This window comes from Garra rufa, chromosome 7 (genome assembly GCF_049309525.1).
Source record: "Garra rufa chromosome 7, GarRuf1.0, whole genome shotgun sequence".
In the NCBI taxonomy this organism is placed as follows: Eukaryota; Metazoa; Chordata; class Actinopteri; order Cypriniformes; family Cyprinidae; genus Garra; species Garra rufa.
Genome location: NC_133367.1, coordinates 18,903,632 through 18,908,371, shown reverse-complemented (window position 1 = coordinate 18,908,371; position 4,740 = coordinate 18,903,632).

The window sequence follows — 4,740 nt, the reverse complement described above, 5'->3', positions numbered from 1 at the left end:
CAGGGTTCGCCGGATGGAACATTCTGGGATATAGCGCACGGATCCCTTTTGGGAATGGCGCAGCAAGCCGACACCAGCCATCCTCCCGCTCGCCTAAGTCTTATGTTAAGACACGGGAGGATACGGCCTCTACGCGGAGGTTGTAAAACCTAGCGAAGGTATTGGGTGTCGCCCAGCCCGCAGCTCTACAGATGTCCGCTAGTGAGGCGCCATGAGCCAACGCGTAGGATGAGGCAACACTCCTAGTGGAGTGGGCATGAACACCTAAGGGGCATGGCTCTCCCTGATATAAGTAAGATAGGGAGATGGCTTCTAACACCCAATGGGCCAACCTCTGTTTGGAGACAGCATTCCCTTTCTGCTGACCTCCGAAGCAGACAAAGAGCTGCTCGGTGCGCCTGAAGTGCCGAGTACGGTCTACGTAAGTACGCAGAGCACGAACAGGGCAGAGCACCGCAGAAGCTGGGTCTGCCTCCTCCGGGGGCAGAGCTTGCAGGTTCACCACCTGATCGCGGAAGGGCGTGGTGGGAACCTTGGGCACATAACCGGGCCGGGGTCTCAAGATGACGTGAGAATCCCCGGGCCCGAACTCAAGGCACGTTTCGTTGAGAGAGAAAGCTTGTAGGTCCCCTCCTTGATGGAGGCCAGAGCAGTCAGGAGCGCTGTCTTAAGAGACAGAAATTTCAGCTCAACTGAGGCAAGTGGCTCGAATGGGGCGTCCCGTAGGCCACGGAGGGCGACGGAGAGATCCCAAGAGGGTATGAGGTGCGGTCTGGGAGGATTAAGTCTCCTGGCACCTCTAAGGAACCTCACGACCCTAGGGTGCTTACCCAGGGATGTTCCATCGACTGCATCATGATACGCCGCGATAGCAGCAATGTAGACTTTGAGAGTCGAAGGGGACAGCCTGCGCTCCAACTTCTCTTGCAGGAAGGAAAGCACTACTGCAATCGTGCATCTCTGTGGGTCATCAGCTCTAGAGGAGCACGAGTCAACGAACAGACCCCACCTCAGAGCGTAAGCCTGCCTCGTAGAGGGGGCTCGGGACTGAATGATGGTGTTTCTCACGGCCTGGGGAAGGCCGGCGAGGTCTGACGCATCCCGTCCAATAGCCAAACATGAAGGTTCCACAGGTCGGGGCGCGGGTGCCAAATCGTGCCCATCCCCTGAGAAAGAAGGTCTTTCCTCAAGGGGATTTTCCAGGGAGGGGCTGCCGCGAGGGAAATGAGTTCTGGAAACCAGGTCCGGGTGGGCCAATATGGCGCGACCAGCAAGACCTTTTCCTCGTCCTCCCGGATCTTGCACAGGGTCTGTGCAAGGAGGCTCACTGGGGGAAAAGCGTACTTGAGCCCCGGAAGCCAGCTGTGTGCCAGGGCGTCTCTGCCGAGGGGAGCCTGGGTCAGAGAGAAAAAGAGCTGGCAGTGGGAGGTTTCGGGGGAGGAGAACAGATCTATCTGAGCCTGGCCGAATCGACTCCAAATCAGCTGGACTGTCTCGGGGTGGAGTCGCCATTCTCCGGGGTGGGTGGACTGCCGTGAGAGCTGATCCACTGCACGGTTGAGTTCCCCTGGAATGTGAATGGCATGCAGCGATTTCAGCCATGTTTGACTCCAAAGGAGCAGACGGCGGGCGAGTTGTGACATGCGAGGTGAGCGAAGGCCGCCCTGGCGATTGATATACGCCACAGTCGCGGTGCTGTCGGTGTAAACAAGCACGTGCTTCTGGCGCAGCGTCGATCGGAAGCGACGAAGGGCCAGAAGCACGGTCAACAACTCGAGGCAATTGATATGCCACTGCAGCTGAGGTCCTGTCCAGGAGCCCGAGGCTGCTTGCCCGTTGCATATAGCACCCCAACCCGTGGTGGAGGCATCGGTGTGCACCATGACATGCCCGGAAACCTGCCCAAAGGGAACTCCGGCCCGAAGGAAGACAGGGTCTGACCACGGACTGAAAAGGCGGCGACACTGCGGGGAAACGCCAATCCGAAGTGTGCCACGGTGCCATGCCCGTCTTGGAACTCGATCGTGTAACCAGTGCTGAAGCGGTCTCATATGAAGCAAGCCCAGCGGCGTGACCGCGGCCGCAGCTGCCATATGCCCCAGGAGCCTCTGAAAAGTTTTAAGAGGAACCGCTGTCTTGTGTCTGAATAAGTCCAGACATCTCAGCACTGACTGCGCGCGCTCGTTTGTGAGGCGGGCTGTCATATTGACCGAGTCCAGCTCCACACCGAGAAAAGATATCCTCTGCACTGGGGAGAGTTTGCTCTTCTCTCAGATGGCTGAGGTGCCGAAGCACCAGGTCCCTCTGCTCGCACAATAGATCTCGCGAGTGAGCTACCAAAAGCCAGTCGTCGAGATAGTTGAGAATGCGAAGCCCCGACTGCCAAAGAGGGGCCAGGGCTGCTTCCGCGACCTTGGTGAAGACGCGGGGAGAGAGGGACAGGCCAAATGGGAGAACCTTGTACTGATACGCTCGACCTTCGAAGGCAAACCGAAGAAAGGGTCTGTGACGAGGAAGGATCGAGACGTGAAAGTACGCGTCCTTCAGGTCGATGGCTGCAAACCAATCCTGGGGACGAATGCAGGTTAGCATGCGTTTCATCGTGAGCATCTTGAACGGCAGCCTGAGAAGGGACCGATTTAGAGCTCTGAGGTCCAGGATGGGTCTTAACCCACCGCTCTTTTTGGGCACGATGAAGTAGGGACTGTAGAACCCTGACTTCATCTCGGCTGGAGGGACTGGCTCGATTGCGTCCTTCGCCAGTAGGACTGCAACCTCCGCATGCAGGACAGCAGTGAAATGAACACCTCTGTACCTGGGCGGACGCCTGGCGAATTGAATCGCATAGCCAAGACGTACCGTCCGTATCAACCACCGCGAGGGGTTGGGGAGCTGAAGCCACGCCTTCAACCGGCTCGCTAGCGGTATCAAGGGAACGTTGACCGACGTGACCGCGGTGGGGCAGCCTAAGGGGGCGGGGGGAAGGGAACTGACCCCAGAGAACACCGAGTTCTGGGGGAGAGTCTGGCTGCGAGAGGCAGCACTTACCTTCTTCCCTGGTTCCCGCGCTGGCGATCTCATGCTCCGAGTCCGATGCCGAGGAGTGTAAGTTCTGCTCGAAAAGGGAACTCAGGGCCGAGGCCCCAGAGGTGAGGAAATTTGCTCTTTCTGTGAAAATGTGGGTACCGCCGACCCGTGGGCCGGCGGCAATGTTAAGTTTTGGGTGCACAGAAGCTCCCGGCCCTCCACCGGGAGTGGGGGAGTCGATGTCGCTGTCCCCCAAAGAGCAATCTCCACCACCTCTGGGTTGCCCGCATCAGGGACGTTTCGCATGTTTCTTGCGAGGGGTTTTCTTGGCAGGTCCCTGACAGGCGGGCAGCGCCACTCTCCTACGGCCGGCTCTGCGCCGGGTAGCCATTCCGGCTTCGTGACCCTCGGCGGGAGCTGGAGCTGTCCTACTAGCCGCAGGGGGGCGCCCTCGGCGGGATGTTGACTTTGCGGTGGGGCAGGATGTGTCTGATGGCCTCCGTCTGTTTTTGGACTGTCGAGAATTGCTGGGCGAAATCATCGACAGTGTCGCCGAATAGGCCGCTCTGGGAGATGGGGGTGTCGAGAAAGCGAGCTTTGTCGGAATCCGCCATCTGAGCCAGATTGAGCCACAGGTGTCGCTCCTGGACCACGGCCGTGGACATCACTTGACCAAGAGACCGCGCCGTGACCTTCGTCGCTCAAAGGGCGAAGTCGGTGGCGGCGCGGAGTTCCTGCATCATTTCTTGATCAGGACCACCCTCGTCCAGCTGTTTTAGCGCCTGCGCCTGCGCCTGTTAGACCTGTAAGGTGGCCATGGCGTGGAGGGCAGAGGCAGCCTGTCCAGCAGCGCGGTAGACGCGGCCCGCAAGGGCGGACGAGCACTCGCACGCTCTGGAGGGTAGATGCGGCCGGTCCCGCCAGGTGGCGGTGCCCCACGGGCATAGGTGCACCGCGATAGCGCGTTCCACCTGGGGGAGCGACTCGTATCCCCGGGCTGCCCCGCCATCGAGGGTGACGAGGGAGGAGGAGCTGGGGCGGAGGCGCGAGGAAAAAGGTGCCCGCCATGTTTTGATCAGCTCCTCATGCACCTCCGGAAAGAATGGAACGGGGGGAGGGTGCGGCGGAACCGCAGGCCTAGAGGGATCGGCAGGAGGTAAGTCAGACACCTCGAGGCCGATCCCCCTGGCGGCACGGAGGAGCATAAGCTCCAAAGACACTCTTTTAGATAATTGTTCTTTTAGATGGCAGCACGTCAGCGGAGAAGAGCTGGCAGGAACTCGGAGAAGTTTCTTTCGGAGTTTTTGAAGAAAGAGGCTCGAGCAGAAAGGCTCTGAAAGCAAAAGTCTAACTGAGTGATGCGCGCGGCCATCTTGTATACCCGTATGTATGGGGCATGGCCGGCGCGCACGTCCACTCGCCAATTGGCCTTTTTATATAAGGCTCAGAGATGATCGGTCTCTCAAGCGAGATCCCATGTAACGTCTCCGTTCCCTCCTTCAGGGAACGAGGGTTACCTTCGTAATCTAGACGTTTTATATCTCTATCTAACCGATGGAAAAAGCTATTACAAAAATAATATTCATTTTGGAGATGCAATTCCTTAATCAGCCACTGGTAAAATTAAATGTTGTGAAAAATGTCCACTGTCCCCCTCAATTGATTGACTCTGGTCTCATGTCTCTATGAACCTGCTGATAAAAGTTATAACAA